The 16,974-nt window shown below is 42.3% G+C and overlaps 1 long non-coding RNA gene across 1 annotated transcript; it reads right to left on the bottom strand.

The window, feature by feature from the left end:
• Window positions 1-382: 382 nt before the first annotated feature.
• Window positions 383-16,860, bottom strand: LOC138816972 (uncharacterized). Its single transcript, XR_011368744.1, has 4 exons — window positions 16,643-16,860; window positions 6,901-6,979; window positions 1,557-1,605; window positions 383-480 (listed from the first exon to the last, which is right to left on the bottom strand). It is a non-coding gene; the product is annotated as an uncharacterized lncRNA (long non-coding RNA).
• Window positions 16,861-16,974: the final 114 nt, after the last annotated feature.

Here is a 16,974-nt window from a genome sequence, read left to right as displayed (position 1 = left end):
TTGATGATAGGTTTGGTTGATTCATTTGTTTTTTTTTTTTTTTTTGCATCCAGTCGTGGGGCCTGAACTCTGGGCCTGAGCACTGTCCCTCAGTTCTTCAGCTCAAGGCTAGCGCTCTACCTCTTGAGCCACAGCGCCACTTCCAGCTTTTTTCTTTTTGCTTATGTGGTGCTGAGGAATCGAACCCAGGGCCTCATGCATGTAAGGCAAGCGCTCTACCACTGAGCCACCTTCCCAGCCCCGATTCATTTGTTCTTTAGCTAATGCCAATCATCTCCATCACAGTTGAAGAGAGCATCATCCCTTAAGTCTGTTTAATACCATGTGCAAGACAGTATTAAATTTCACCCAGGAAGTTAATGAAAATGTGACTCCGTCTTCTTCCTGTGAGTCACTGCTGCTATCCCCCTTGTTATTCTGTAACGAGTTACATTCTTTGTCTGGTTCTGACTTGGTTGACATGAACCACCAGCAAGATGACTGTGTAGAAGAAGAAAGGAAAGAATACATCAGTCGAAATTGTAAGGTCACAATCTAGAACCATCGGGCTTCCAGGTCCTCTGCCTTAGTGTCACACTTACCCTCTGGTGTGAAAAGAAAAGAAACGGAATCCTGAACAATGTGAAAGCCTACAGGAAGACTTTCTACAGAAAGATGTATAGATCTTACAGTCAGATTCCAGCTCCATTTACACTATAGGTGCTGAAAAGCAGTGAAGGTACTTGGATTTGCCCAGAGTTGGAAACTGTAGGTGGATGAAAGGTGTCACTGAGGGAATCACATTGCTTCACCAATGGGAGATCTTCCTGCTTCAAATGACATTGTTTCCAACACATTTCAAGTTTGGCCTACAGTGAAGATTAGCTCTCTGCGGTGCCCAGGGGTATCTTTACAATGTCTCTTGACAAGTGTTCCTCTGTCACCTGTCTCTTGTGGAGCCTTAGGGGCTATTGTTAGGAAGGAGAGTTCTAGCCAGAGGCAGATCACATCACATCCTAAAGGTATTGAGGATGTCCTTAAAAACTGAAAGTTTAAAAAAAAAAAATGTCAGGCCTGGGCCACTTTGAGGATAAGAGTATGATTTCCAAACTCTGGCCAAACCCAATGAGGAGCTGTTTCTCATATGCCCCAATTTTTATAAAGGGAAGCCCTAGGGAAAGGCAGGATTTATGTGGAGTGCCACCAGGTGGCACTATGTATGGCTTGAAAGAACATTGATATTCTCTGGATGGTAAGATGTTTCTTGCCTTAGTTTACAGAGATGTCTTTTTTAAATAGCTCTGTCATCAGTTGGTGGATGGTGCCCTTAAAAGGGCTTGGGAAGGGCTGTGGTCTAGTGACATTTCCGAAGCTACCAATATCTAAACTATTTGCAGGAGCGATTGTAATAATCATTAAGCTACCATGGAGTAAGGCAGAAAAAGGGAAAGGAAGCAGTATTCGTAAAAAATATTAACTTGGGTAGGATCAGGGAAAAGCATCATCAAGCAAGTAGCAATACAGAAGCAAGTCGGGTATTTCCATCAAATCCCATTTAAGGAAAGAACATCATTCACCTGTAATTAGGTGGAATCATAGGAGATCTTTACCATTCACCATTTTGACCTGCAAAAAATAAATCATGAAATATGCAACTATTGAACACAAAGTAAAACATAAAAGCACACTCCCCTCTTAGTGGTAACAGAATGGTGGAAAACAAAAATAAATGATCTATTAAAAAACCAAGATAGCCAACTCATCAATCTCAAACACGTATGATTTCTAATCCAAAGTATCTTCCATATATCCAAACACATGACGAAACAAGATCAGAAAGAACTTGAGTTTAAGTTAAGCAGATCTTTTCTGCTAAAAGATAATTTAGCAGTGTTGCCGGTGGTGAAGGATCTGTAACCATAGAACACATCAGAAAGGGTCTCATGCTGTCAGTCTTTCTATGGTGAAGCAGAAGAACCTTGGGTGTGGAGTTTCCTACCCACAATGCAACCTTGACTCTCATGGGGATCTACCACCCCACAGCTGCACAGTCAACATCTGGCTATAAATAAGTAAATGTTGGACCTGTCTGTGCCCAACTCCTTACCCTGCCCCAGGGCTGGGTACAAGTGTTCCCTGTCTGAGCAAGCTATCTGTGGTTTCTCCATCAAAACATGTTTGCCAACAGGAGTTGGCAAACGCATGTGCTTGCACCAGGGCTTAAACTCAGGCCTTGAGCTCACGCAGCCTTGACTTGACTATGGCTGGCATTCTACCACTTGATGCCCACATCTCTGCCTCTGCTAGCAGATTTTTAAAGGCCATAGAAAGTAATAAGAATAGCTTTCAATTTTCAACACAAGAAAAGCAGGCTTGGGATTTCTTTTGGTACCAATCCTAGAAACTGGCTGGAACTCAGGGCCTGGGTGCTGTCTCTGAGCATTTTTGGTCAAGGTTAGAGCTCTACCACTTGAGCCACAGCTCCACTTCCAGCTTTTTTGGTGCTTACGTGGAAAACAATCTCACAGACTTTCCTGCCTGAGCTGGTTTTGAAGCACACTCCTCAGGTTTCAATTTTCTAAGTAGCTAGGCTTACAGGCATGAGCCACTTGTGCCGTGTATTTTTTATATTAAATGTATGAATAGGGGCTGAGAATGTGGCTCAACGTTAAAATGTATTGAACATGTGCCAGGCCCTGAATTTGATACCAGTACTGAAATAATTAGAAATTATGAATAATCCCAGAGCGTAGAAGAAGAGGCAAAAAAATAGTATCTTCATAGTATTTTTGTGGGGTTAAAAAACCAAAGGTATGTTATCAAATTTTCCCCCAAATGATGAAAAAGTAAAAGGAAACAAACCCATTAATTAGCATAGTTTTGGTAGATAAGTATAAGATGATAGTTGGGGGCTGGGAAGGTGGCTCAGTGGTAGAGCACTTGCCTTCTTGCATGCATGAGGCCCTGGGTTCGATTCCTCAGCACCACATAAGCAAAAAGAAAAAAGCCGGAAGTGGCACTGTGGCTCAAGTGGTAGAGCACTAGCCTTAAGCTGAAGAGCTGAGGGACAGCACCCAGGCCCAGAGTTCTGGCCCGAAGACCGGACCCCCCCAAAAAAAGATGATAGTTGGTTTGCAATATCTTTTCATACACAGCTGACTTCATGGTGCTTCTGTAATGTAGGTGTTATTTTCCTGCTTTTACTGAATAAGAAGCTGAGGCCTGTTGCTACAGGTTTGGTGAGTTCTCCAGAGGCACACTAAACTGGAGTTCGGTTTCTAATATAGGTTTTGCTGAAGTGCATTGCAGTAAAAAGCAAAGATCTGTGTTTGGCATCCTGCCAGTTGGTATTGATACCTGACACTGTTCCTTGTTGTATTAAGTTCATTTAAAAAAACTAAAACGAAAACAAAAATCTTCCCTTCAAATGAACCTCTCTGACTTTCAGTTTCCTCATCTGCAAAATGGCAACAATGACCCTCTGCTGTAGAACATTCCTGAGAGGATTCAACACAATATTTAGAAAATTCAGGGGACATTAAAATGACTCAAAAAGGGGGATAAATCTTGCTTTTCAAGTCATTTAAAACTTCAGCCTTTCTAAAGTCAACATTAAGAGGAGCTGCTTAGGTGGCTGAGCTTTGGAAGGGCTATAGTTTGAGCAGAGAAGTTCGTGAGGACCCCTCTCAGTGTGTATCTACATTTCCCACAGTTCCAGACTAGCTGGGCATAAAAGCCATGAGACTCTATCTCAATAGAAGAAAGTAGGTGTGGTGGCGCATGCCTCTCTTTTCCTCAACAATGGGAAGCTCAAAATAGGCAGTTTGTGGTCCACGCCTGCAGTGGGGGTGGGGGTGGGGTGGGGAGTGAAACTCTCTTTAAAATAACTGACTAGAAGCATGGTTCTGCTGAACCATGCCTGCCTAGCAAGCATGAGCCTCTGAATTCAAGTCCTATGCAAAAAAAGAAAAGAAGAAGAAGAAGAAGAAGAAGAAGCAAAAGAAGAGAAATGCCAAGCTGAGTTCAGACTGAGACAGCCACAATACACATATCTTAAAAAAAAAAAAAATCTCACATCCAAAACAGAAATAAAACTCTTACAACTAATTACAAAATAAATTGCCTAATTAAAAAAATGGGCACAAATTTCAACAGATACTTTAAAGGAGAAAATATATAAATAGCCTGTTGGCATGTGAAAAGATACTAAATATGACTAGTCATCAGGGAAATGCAAATTAAAACTACCATTTTATTTCAATTATTTAATGTGTTATAAACCAACCTAAAATGTAGTGGCTTAAAAACAATGCCAGTCAGACTAGGAGGTGGCTCAGTGGTAGAGTGCTTGCCTTGCATGCATGCATGAGGCCCTGGGTTCAATTCCTCAGCACCACATAAACAAAAAGAAAAAAGCCGGAAATGGCTCAAGTGGTAGAGTGCTAGCCTTGAGCTGAAGAGCTGAGGGACAGTGCCCAGGCCCAGAGTTCAGGCCCCATGACTAGACACCCCCCCCCACACACACACAAAATGACAGTCATTGGACGCCAGTGGCTCACCCCTGTAATCCTAGCTACCCAGGAGGCAGAGATCTAAGGATCGCAGTTCAAAGCCAGCCCAGGCAGGAAAGTCCATGAGATTCTTATCTTCAATAAACCACAAAAAAAAAAAAAAAAACCCAGAAGTGGCGCTGTGGCTCAAGTGGTAGAGTGCTAACCTTGAGCTGAAAAGCTCAGGGACAGCGCACAGGTCCAGAGTTCAAGGCCCACGACCAACAAAAACAAAAAAAGAACAATGACAGTCTATTTTTTGCCTGCATGTCTGCAAAAGCAGGAGTGAAGCTGATCAATGACTTCTGTGCCGCAAAGGTCCCCTTCTCTTCAATTTCCAGTCACATCTTTTTCACTTTAATCTGTTCTCAACAGTCTCATTGAGGGTGACTAAGTTCCCACTAGAAGCAATTTGGAGAACATTTCCCTTTTATTAACAGTTCCCTGGAGGTCCTTCTAGTTTCCACCCAAAGCTACTACCTAGAACAAGTTTGTAGGCACTACAACACACCTCTTTCAGGAATCTGCCTACTAACTGTTGTGTGAAAAAAAAATAAACTCTAAAACATAAGAGTGCAAAACAATAACATTAATTTTAGCCAAGAAACTGCAATTCAAGACAGCGCAGTGAGCCAGCATTCAGCCCTGCCCCACATAGCGGGGGTGGCTCAGTGCAAAGTGGCTGGAGCCCCAAAGATACAGGTGCTCTAGTCAATACGGGCTTGCAGCTGGACTTTAGCCAGGCTGTTACCTCTAACACTGTCACACAGCCCCTCTGTATGGGGCATTCTTCCAAAATGGTGGCTGTCACCATTTATCACTTATTCCAGGGTAAGTGTCTCCAAAGAGACCAAGGTGAAAATTGCATCACCTCTTCTGACCTTGACTTGGGAGACATTCACCATTATTGCTGCTGCATCTATTCATTTAAAGTGACTCATTAAAGGATGATGTCAGAGTGAGAAGCTCTGATGTTCTCCATAAAAAAAAATGCCAAAACTGGTTCAAAAGTCTCGGGGTCAACTTTTTTTTTTAGTACAGTAAAAATGAATCAAAGGTTTGCAGCCAACTGTGAGCTCAGTGGCATTTTAATGTGTCCTGGTCCTGCCCCTACTACTCAGCAGTATTAGAAATAACTCAGTATTAAAAAAACAGTAGCCGAATCATTTCCTGAAGGAGAATCATGGACTTTATTCACAAACAAGTATGGTAGCAGAGGGGCAGCGGGAAGAGAAAGGGAGACGAGAGAATGATGAGAGACTGAATATGACCACAGTACATTTTATGCATGTATGAAAACATTATGAGACCTTATTATTTTATACAGTTAATAAACACTAATAAAAACAGGTTGGTTTTTAAAAAGAAAGGGCTAGAGACATAGCTCAGTGGTAAGACACTTGTCTAGTATGCACAAGGCCTGAGCTCTAGCACTGCAAAAAGTCTGGTGGCTTCCAGGAAGTCTGGCTGAAATGCTCTTCATTAACTTGCCTCAGCACCCATGCAGTGTTAAAGCTGCACAAAAGCAGTCTTTGCTGAAACACTCATATGCAAATGTTTTGATTGAGTTGGCCAAAATGATAGATAACAATGTGGCAAGCAGTGAAAAAGCTAAAGAGAGAGACAGGAGCTGGTGGCTTATGCCTGTAAACCTAGCGACTCCAGAGGCTGAGATTTGAGGATGGTGGTTCAATGTCAGCCCAGGCAGGACAGGAAAGTCCATGAGACTCTTACCTCCAATTAACTACCCAAAAGCCAGAGATGGAGGTGTTACTAAATGGCAGAGTGCTAGCCTTGATAAATAAAACGAAACAACAACAAAAAATCCTCAGAGACAGAGCCTCAGCCCTAAGTTTCAGGCCCAGGATTGGTACCAAAAAATTCTATATATAGTAAAACAACCTATCAAAAATGAAGGAGAAACCAAAGAATTCCCTGATAAACAATACAGAGATCATTGTGTTGTTATCAGATCTTTCCTATGTGAAATGTTGAAGATTTTTAAGACTCAATGCACAGATAAGACCCAACTATATGCTCTCTACAGGAAACTCACTTTTAAAATCAAATACTCAAATACCTTGACAGTAAATGATGGGAAATTATATGCTAGCAGCCACTAAAATAGAATGGAATTGGATATACTCACATCAAACACAATAAACCTGAAGATGAAATTTCCTGCTAGAAGGTTGAAAGATTAAGGTATCAATAACATATAACAGTTATGAATATATACAACACCTAAGTGGCTTTGATTTTTTTTTTTTGCAAATGGCTACACTATTTTATAATCCTACCAAGATCCAATTATTCCTTCTTATCTCTATTCTTACTCTCCTGGTCAAAGTCACCATTATTCATGTATTACCTGGATAATTGCCATAAGTTTCTGACAGTTAGTTCTTCTTGCCTTCTGTCAGCCTGTTCCCAGCTGTGTTCTGATGAGTCTGATAAAATACAAGCAATATCATGTATCTGCTCAAAATCCTCCAGTGGTCCCCAAGCACACTTCAAGCAAGAGCCAAAGTAAAGTAAGCAGCTTACATTAGTTGATGGCATTATAAATGGAATCTTTTTTAGTATTTCATTTTCTAATGGTTGCTACTAGTATATAAAGTACTTTTTTTGACTTTGTATCTTTCCACTTTTTAAACTGTTAAGCAAACTAATAAATAAAGATAAAGATATTAACACTTCTCTCTTTCAAATTGTTTTGCCTTGTTTTACTGTTTTGTTTTATTACCTGGTTAAAAACCCCAGCATAGCATTGAAAGAGTAGGTATTGTTGTCTTATTTGCAAAGTTAGGAAGAAAGCACTCATCCTATTACTCTATATATGATATTTTGCTGTTAGTTTTTTTCTTTTGCTTTTCTTTTTTGCCAGAGTATCACAGACTTTCCTGCTCTGGGTTGGCTTTGAACCTTAATCTTCAAATCTCAGCCTCCTGGGTATTGAGGATTACAGGTGTGAGCTATCAGCACCCTCCTTGCTGTATTTTTTTAAAAATTGAAACATATAGGTATAGTTTTCCAAACACTTTTTTATTATTTGGTGCTCAAGTTTTTCTGATGCTTTTTCTGCTTCTGTTAAGATTTTTCAATAATTTTTCTTCTTTATTTTGTCAGGATTGCAAATTACATTGATTTCCAAATGACCAAGTTTGAATTCCTAGGCTAACCTATGTTTGATTATACTATATGTAGTTTATCTGATCCATTGTTACTTTATATAATTTGTTAATATTTTGTTAATGAGCTTTGAATCTCATCATGTGGTGTCCTCCACATACTTGAATTTCTTACATGATGGCTGGCTTCTAAGTGCAGATGCCACCAACACAGTTACTCAAAGTTCACGTGTTGCTTTTCCTTCCTTGTAGACAAAAACTTAATTTTTTTCTAGGTAATTTATTTTCAGGTATGGCATACTTCAGAGAGAGCCATGACCATTTCCATTACCAGAGGAGGGAGATGGATTAACTTAATAAGTCAGTCACAGCTAATCTGTCCTTCTTGCCAGCACTTGGTTTAGAAATAGGCCTGTGACACAACTCTGGATAGAGCTAGAAGCAAAGTCTGGTCATGGGGCCTGAACTCTGGCCCTGGGCGCTGAACCTCAGCTCTCAGCTCAAGGCTAGTGCTCTACCACTTGAGCCACAGCGCCACTTCCAGCTTTTTTCTTTTTGCTTATGTGGTGCTGAAGAATCGAACCCAGGGCCTCAGGCATGCAAGGCAAGCGCTCTACCACTGAGCCTCCTTCCCAGCCCTCCTTGGGTCTTAAAAAAGGACACTCAGGAAGTGGCACTGTAGCTCAAGTGGTAGAGCACTTGCCTTGAGCTGAAGAGCTGAGGGACAGCGCCCAGGCCCAGAGTTCAAGCCCCATGACCGACAAAAAAAAAAAAAAAAAAAAAAAGGACACTCAACAGAAGACTGTCCCCTTTCTATTTCTGGATAGTAGTATCTTCATTTATAATGTGTGACCAATTGCATTACCACCTTGAAGAAAGAGAACGTAAAGAACAATTACACATCCTGAGATAGCTAAAGAGAAATATGGAAAAAACCTGGGTTATTGGTGATAATCCCGGGATCCAACATTAACCGATCCTGTTTGGTGACAAACAGAGAACAACTCTCTTTTACTTCAGCCTCTAGCATTCTGAAAGATCAAGAGGAGATACTTTAAAAGGAGAAGAGGCTGGATGGAGAGTGACTATTACAGAACACTGTGACAGCTGGGGAGAAGCTCACTGGACAGAGCTCCCCTGGTCTGAGCAAGGTGCCGAGTTCCACCTCCGGCCCCATTCTAAAAAATGGGACAAGAAGGAAAAAAGGATGAGGGGAAGAAGAAAGAGAAGAAGAAGAAGAAGAAGAAGAAGAAGAAGAAGAAGAAGAAGAAGAAGAAGAAGAAGAAGAAGAAGAAGAAGAAGAAGAAGAAGAAGAAGAAGAAGAAGAAGAAGAAGAAGAAGAGGGAGGAAGGAAAGGAAGGAAGGAAGGAAGGAAGGAAGGAAGGAAGGAAGGAAGGAAGGAAGGAAGGAAGGAAGGGGGAAGGGGGGAAGGGGGGAAGGAAGGGAGGAAGGAAGGAAGAAAGAAAGAGATGGAGGGAGGAAGGGAGGGAGGAAGGAAGGAAGGAAGGAAGGAAGGAAGGAAGGAGGGAAAGAAAGAAGGGATGGAGGGAGGGAGGGAGGGAGGAAGGGAGGAAGGGAGGAAGGAAGAAAGGAAGGAAGGAAGGGAGGGAGGGAGGGAGGAAGGGAGGGAGGGAGGAAGGAAGGAAGGAAGGAAGGAAAGGATGGAGGGAGGGAGGGAGGGAGGAAGGAAGGGAGGAAGGAAGGAAGGAAGGAGGGGAGGGAGGGAGGGAGGAAGGAAGGAAGGTAGAGAAGAAGGAAGAGAGGATGGGATGGAGGAGAAATAATTATTTTAATAACTAGTTACAGAGGGATTATGTGTGATATATTCAAATCTACAAGTTACAAAGGAGAGTAAGACACTCCAGAGTTAAAATTTCATTTTACAAACAAAATTTAAATCTAAAGAAAGAAAACTGGTTTTACTTTTATCTCCCATTACTAGAGAAGTCCTGTTAATAATAGCCCTGACATTAAATAGAGGAGGGAGGAAGAAGCATGTCAAAAAAAAATGATCTTGAAGGTAAAACACAGTGATTAAGAACACATCTTCCAACTGTGCACTGAAACCACAGATTTCAGTTTGAACATTGGTTTTAAAGACAGAACATAGAAGAAAAATCTAAAAGAATGACTAGATCTTAGTGTCCTGTCGAGGCCCGGTTAACAGTAGCGCCATGTCTCTGCCAGGAACTCTCTTTATTTTTTGACACTCAAGGAGTTGCAGTGGATTTAAGTTTAAGCAGTTCGTAAGTCGCTGTTCGGTGTATTCATTCTTTTGGCCTTTTCTACAATGCATCTTGTTTTGCTTCTCCCTCTTTGCCCATAGACTCTTTCTTTGACACCAGTGAGATGAGGGATCCAACCCAAGCATTACTGTGTTTTTTATCACAGAATTGCTTTATGATTCCCCCGCCCCCCACTGTATATCTTGCCTTGACAAGCAAAGGTATTAATGAAAAGTATGTATCATTTATCATTATTTATAACTAAAAGTAATGTCTCAAATACATATAACTTAGACGTGTGTGTGTGTGTGTGTGTGTGTGTGTGTGTGTGTGTGTGTGTGTGTGTGTGTGTGTGTGTGTGTGAACTCAGGGCCTGGGCCCTGTCCCTGAGCTTTTTTTTTTTTTTTTTTTGCTCAAGATTGGTGCTCTACCACTTGAGCCACAGTTCTACTTCCAGTTTTTTGATGATAAGAGTCTCACGGACTTTCCTGCCTAGGCTAGGTTTGAACCATGATCTTCAGATCTCAGCTAACTGACTAGCCCCTCTAACTTGGACTTTTAAATGGATCAAGTTTTGCTTTATAAAATCACACCAGGGATTGGGGAGATAGCACAGTAGTAGAGCACTTTTCTAGCATATGTGAGTCTCTGGGATTGATCCTCAGAACTGTGAAACTAAGAAACAAATCACATGAACTTAGTTTCTGTCTGTTTATCACAGACAGGCCAAACTTCATGGACTGGCAAGAGCTTGCACTCAGGTACACAGAAACTATGGCTTTCAATTAGTTGCTCACAAATCTATTGTAAACTAGAAAACATTTCCCCTCTCTTTGTAAAAAAATTACTTTATTGTTATTATAGAGGTGACGTATAGAGGATTACAATTCTATGCGTCAGATGATGAGTACATTTCCTTTCATAAGTGTCTTCTGTTCCCCCACTCTCTCCCAGTCCCTCCCTTTCATCAATGTCCAGTGCCTTTATCTTTTTTTTATACTTTCATGCCCCTTTGTTCAGTGACTAGATATTAAGTTTATGACCTATGGCCAACTCTGAAGAGCCCTAAGCCCTGGAAGACCTTATTCACTCTTATTTGACTTGTTGATTCCTTGACTGGCCGTAAGATATCACATGATCAGAGAAATCCAGTGCTCTCTGCACAAAGCACTTGCTATTTATTAAAGTACACATGCCAGTGGATTTCTTTTAGGTCTAGCTCAATGGCTGTCAGGTCTCAACTGCATATGTCTTTATTAATAGGCATCCAAACAGCAAATGTGAGTGTAAGTGTCACAAAAGGGTGAAGCTCATCAGGGGCCATAAAGCTATCATTACAGGAGGGCATGAAAACCGCAAGCATACTGGGAACAGGACCCAGCCACACGTGGACTCCTTGCTCTTGGGATGTGTCTTTTCTGGCTCCTCACTGAGGCTTCTCTCTCTAACCTTCTTGGAGCAAATGGACAGGGAGGCAGCCCTGTTATTTCTGCGCTCTCAGATCTTCTGATCTGTCTGGCCCTTGAAACTGTGTTCTCAGAATGTCTGAATTTGATCAGTACTCTAAGATGATTATGTTCTCACCACAAGTGGGTTGTGAACTAAATGGATTGAGTCGCATGGACAAGATCAATAACTTTCCCTCAGCATTTTTTTTTCCTTCCCCCAAAGGAAGTTCCCTTTGGCAGAGGCCATTAATGGGCATTCTATCCACCAGAACTCAGCAACGAATATGGAATTTTCTGGATTTATCTACTGGGCAAAATTAACTCCAACTCATTGCTAATTTGGCTCCTAGTTTTGAAAAAATACACAAGTGATGTCCAGGGTCTTGAAATGATCAAGTAAGAAATAAAATGGTTAAACAAAACATACACACACACACACACACACACACACACACACACACACACACACACACACACACACACACACACACACACACATCCCAGGCATCTTATTTTCAAAGTTTCTTTTCTACTACAAACAAAGTAACAGAGGCAAGCAGAAGCAATCTCATAATTTCATAATTCAGGACTATTAGCCAATATATTTTATTTGCTCCAAACTTCTTTTCCTGTCTGCTTGTTTTATAACAAATAAGGATGAAGCATGGACAAGACGCTCGGTTTGATCTTGGGTTTGATTCCTTCCTTCCTTCCTTCCTTCCTTCCTTCCTTCCTTCCTTCCTTCCTTCCTTCCTTCCTTCCTTCCTTCCTTCCTTCCTTCCTTCCTTCCTTCCTTCCTTCTCTTCTTTCTTTTTAATGGTAAGCCTTGGGTTGAAGAGCTGATGGACTAATCAGGGTCATTTAAGGAAATGGGAAGAAATGGGCTTCCTTCTTACATATACTCAGTGCTTGTATTGTTAGGAAATACAAGCAATCCCTGAAACTTTTTCCCCTTGGGTTACCAGAATCCGAGACATTGATGACATTACATCGGTCGTTCATTTTAGATTCGTGGAACCCACAAAAATCAATAGTTTTCCATTATCAGGTCCAGCTGGGTCACTAGCCTGTCAATGAGCTGTTACAATTGCTGTACAGGGGTGAGCCTGACCAGTCAATTGCTGCTGACAAGAGGAAAACATGCTGACAGCCACGGGAACAAGTCAGAACACAGATTTGCACTTCAGTCTGCCATCCAAAGAGACTGGGAGCAAGGCCATTTTCAAGACACAGGGCATGCTCCCCAGGAGGTCTGTGGGTGGAGTAACCACCTCTGGTTTCCTAACACAAATGTCTAGGGGCCTGTCCTAGCTCCAGACAACCACCTCTGGAACAGTACATCTATAGTCCCTGCCTTTGTTAGAAGCAATGAGCCTGCCAGAATTTCCCTAAACAAATCCCATTTTACCCAGAGTAAAATTAGGAAGAAGCCACTTTACTTTTATTACCCCTGGTCCAGATGAAACTATACCTCCTTGCAGAATATAAAAACTGAGAGAGGAAGAATATGAGCCAGAGGCCACTCATCTGAGCAAATATAATTAAACCTGTGGCAAGTAAGTACTGATGGAGAACAGAGGGTCCTCTGGCATTGGTACGTAGAGTGTACCCTAAGTGTCTCATTTATTTTGTAATCTCATCCACACTTTGATCTCAGAGTGTGTGGGAGATACTTAACCAAACCAAGCAGCTCTAATTGGTGGCTCCTCCACAGCCCTCAGCCTCAGATGCAGTGGGCTGCAAGTCGAACTGAGAAAAATGGTGCTTGCTCTGCCCATAACTCAGAAGTGGGAGGGACAGCATGGGCCTCGCCCCAGCACATGGAGGGAGACCCTGCCTGCCTTGTCTACTGGGGCATAAGATTGTTGTGTCATTCAAAATGAGATAAGTTGAGAGTGAACTCTAGCCAGGTAAGGCACTGTGCGTGAGTGTGTGTGCATGGGTGTGTGCGTGCATGCACACGCACCTGTGAGTCTGGCTCTCTGAAAATGAATTGGGCAGCAAGATGTTTGGAAGCAACTGGAAAAAAAAAAGTATTACTGCGGATCACTTGGTTTGAGGCTGGACTGACTTCATTTGCTGGACACATGCTAAAGAGCACCGTGTGGAAGGGGAATTTAGAGGACAGCTCAAGAGTCTTAGTGACTTTTGTGATGCTCCTGAACTCATGGAGAAGATGTTTAGATGCTAGCAGAGAGGAAATCTATTGTCTGGGTTGTGAGAGGCTTCTGAAGCTGGGTGAGTTTTTTGTTTGTCTGTCATTGTTATTGTTGTTTTTTTACAATGTGTGGGTTTCCTTGTGCTGGTTTGGTATCAGATATCTCATGTAAAAGAGCTATAAAGATAAATATTTTGAATTTGTTTCAATATTATGATTTTTTAATGTTCCTCATTTATTCATGTTCCAAGTATTAACTATAGCCTTCCCCCCTGCACCCCCCCCCCGCAACTTCTATCCTCAGGACCTCCAGTCTTTGGTTTAATGACAACTGTTCACCAGTGTTCAATCATCAAAGCTAGTATTCACTGTTTTCCTGAAAGCTACCAACTAGGTTTTTATGTCCCCCTCCCAATATATTCTTATAAAAAATCATTTAAAAAAATGAGGAGGGGAAAGTAGTTTTAACAAGAGCAAATTTAGTAGTAATTATATGGTCTGGGTCTGTGTCTTCCAGCACTTAGAAAAGCGTGGAACTCATCAGAACTCTCACAGCATTAATTAAAAGGAATTTATGTGTGTGTGCGTGTGTATTTTTAAATAAAATGCCTCATATTTTTGCTCCTTTATTCCTCCACCCAGGGTGACTTTGTGGAGGGCTGCAGGGGATTCAGGTTAATATGTTGACATACTTAACAATGCCGGGTCATGTTGCGCAATACGCTTCACTGGTTTGCTTCAGCACACCCCCTGACAAGGCCTAATCATCCCTACCCTAAAGGCACAGGGAAAAAGAGGATTTTAATTACTGCTCTGTATGCAAGTTTGCCAGCATTAAATTGAGACATAATTAGGTCTCTGAATTTTAATAATTGTCCTAGCTAATTGGGCAGACAAGTAGTTATGCAGCAGGCCGTGATTAGATAATTAGTATTTCCAAATGACAAAATTGGGCTCTTGATTACAAATTCTACATGAAGGGAGGGAAAAGGTAGCAAGCAGAGCTTTACAAGCCTATTAGGGGAGAGTTTAGTGATGTTGGTAATTTAAAGTCCAGTAGGAAGAGGCATTTCGTTCTCAGAGCTGGCCTACAAGGGATCCCACTTAAGGCTCCTCTCCAAAATGCTGGGCTTTTCCCCCAAAGTCTCTTGCCTTCTCCCCTTTCCCTACCCCTCAGCTTAACAGCCATGAGAGACCTTGGGTAATTCTCTCTGGGTGGATGGCAGGTGATAACTTTGAAAAATAAATCACAAGAGCCAGGCGCCCATGGTTTACTCGTGTAATCCTAGTTACTTAGGAAGCTAAGCCCTGAGGATCATGGTTCGAAGCTAGCTCAGGCAGCAAAGTCTGGGACTTTTTATCTTCAATTAAACAGCAAAAAGCCAGAAGTAGAGCTGTGGCTTAAGTGGTAGAGCTCTAGCCTTGAGCAAAAAAAAAGCTAAAGAAGCTGAAGGACATTACCCGGGTCCTGGGTTGAATCCCCCGTATTGGAATGCATGCACACACACACACACACACACACACACACACACACACACACACACACACACACACACACACACATCATAGGATATAGCAAGGGTAGAATACAGGTAATCCAGCCAGGTCAGGGGTATATCTGTGGTTTTCTATTGCAAATAGCTGCATTTTTACTTTTTACCCACAATTCACAATTTTCATTTTATTATCAGCTTTCCTAAAATCCTTTTAGTCAAAAAGATCAAATTAAGATCCTAAATTTTTGCCAGGCATGATGTTATACTCCTGTAATCCCAGGACTCAGGACATATTATTGGATGAAGAATAAAATTATATAATATTTTACTATGATGATGATGATGATGATGATGATGATGATGATTACCAGAGCATTAGAGACTGCTCTGGTTTGGAAATGAATCCCTAAAGTCTCATTATTGAAGGCTTGGTCCTGAAGCCATGATCGGAGGCACTTCTCTGATCATGAGGATTGAAGCCACAGACCCCAGAGCTGAACAAGCTGTAGGAAATAGGGCCTGGTTGGAGAAAGCAGGTCACTATGAATGTACTTCTGAAGGATATAGTTTGTCCTTGGCTTGCTCTCTCTGTCTCTCTGTCTCTCTGTCTCTCTCTCTCTCTAGATGACCACGGACTGAAACTAGGAGCCAAAATAAATCATTCCAGGACTAAGTTGTTTTCTTAGGTCCTGTGACAGTGGTGTAAACAGTTTGACACAGTCAAACTGGATTTGAAGTCTTATTAGGTGTGTAACTTTTTTTCTTTTTGCTGGTCCTGGGACTTGAACTCTGGGCTTAGGCACTGTCCCTGAGCCTGTTTGTGCTCAAGGCTAGCACTCTACCACTTGAGTCACAATTTATTATCACAGAGACAGAGTTTTAGCTACCAAACCTTTCTTATAATCAGTAGGCTGGGTTCTGGAGTGCCATGTTTTCAGGCAAAAATGATTAATTAGATGCAAACTAGAGCGCTTCTAAAAACGATCTATAGCTGGTCCCCGGGTGACCGACTAACTGATGTAAGTTTGTTAGGGAAAACTCAGAACTGGGAATAATAGTGAGGGAAATAACAAAGCTTCCACAGCGTGGTCCAGTCCCACCAGACTGAATCCACATGTGTTACAACGTCCTTAGAGCTCGGTGTCATTATTATTTATGAAAAACAGAAGAGTTCTGGTGGCAATACAAGTCTTCCCTCCCTGGGTCAACTTTGTATCACCCAGACACCATCTCTTACAGGACATCATTACCTAGGAGAGAGCAGCACCGTGAGCCTTGAGAAAGAAGAGGAAGTGAGTGAGAACACCCCCCCCCCCACTGCTAGAAGTTTAGAAGGAAAGACAGGAGCAACATCAGAGAAGAGGAGGAATCCTTGTGCCTCTCTCTGTGTACACCATAGGAGACCTTTCCTCGGGGTCCTCCGTTCTAGGGGGGTGCATCCCTCACTTCCCCTCCTCCCCTCTCCCCCGGTGAAACCTCAGGGGGTGTGGGCCGGGGGAGGGGATGGGCTCCCGGGGAGGGGGGAGACAGGGTAACTGTCGTAAGGATGCTTCCCTTGCCACACAAGGCTGAGGCTTCTCTCCCTCTCTTTGTGAAGAAGTGCGCGTATGACTGATCGCTCAACACCTTGTTGGTTCTGACTGCAGAAAACACACCTTATAAATATATGATAACCATCCTGTAATCGAGAGTGTGACAATTTACTTCACAGTGCGTTTCGGGCTGCTAATTGATCGTTTCAGTCCAGGGACGATTTGGAATAAATTATAGCCATCAAAAGGATATCACAGCTCCTTTTGGTGGAAAGGGTTTTTCTCGTAGCTTCGGGTTCCATCTCCGAGAAGGAAGATTGCACCCCGCGGGCAGGGAAGGAGGGAGGGAGGACAGGAGGGAACGAAGAAAGGAGGTCAGTGGGCGTGACCGAGACCTGGTGGGCGGTACCGGGGGCGGAGCCTATGCCGTTACGGGCTTGGCTTTACCCTGAGGA

Source organism: Dipodomys merriami, unplaced genomic scaffold (assembly GCF_024711535.1).
Source record: "Dipodomys merriami isolate MVZ:Mamm:240054 unplaced genomic scaffold, mDipMer1.0.p SCAF_7, whole genome shotgun sequence".
Lineage (NCBI taxonomy): Eukaryota > Metazoa > Chordata > Mammalia > Rodentia > Heteromyidae > Dipodomys > Dipodomys merriami.
This window is presented reverse-complemented; position numbering and strand designations above follow the sequence as displayed.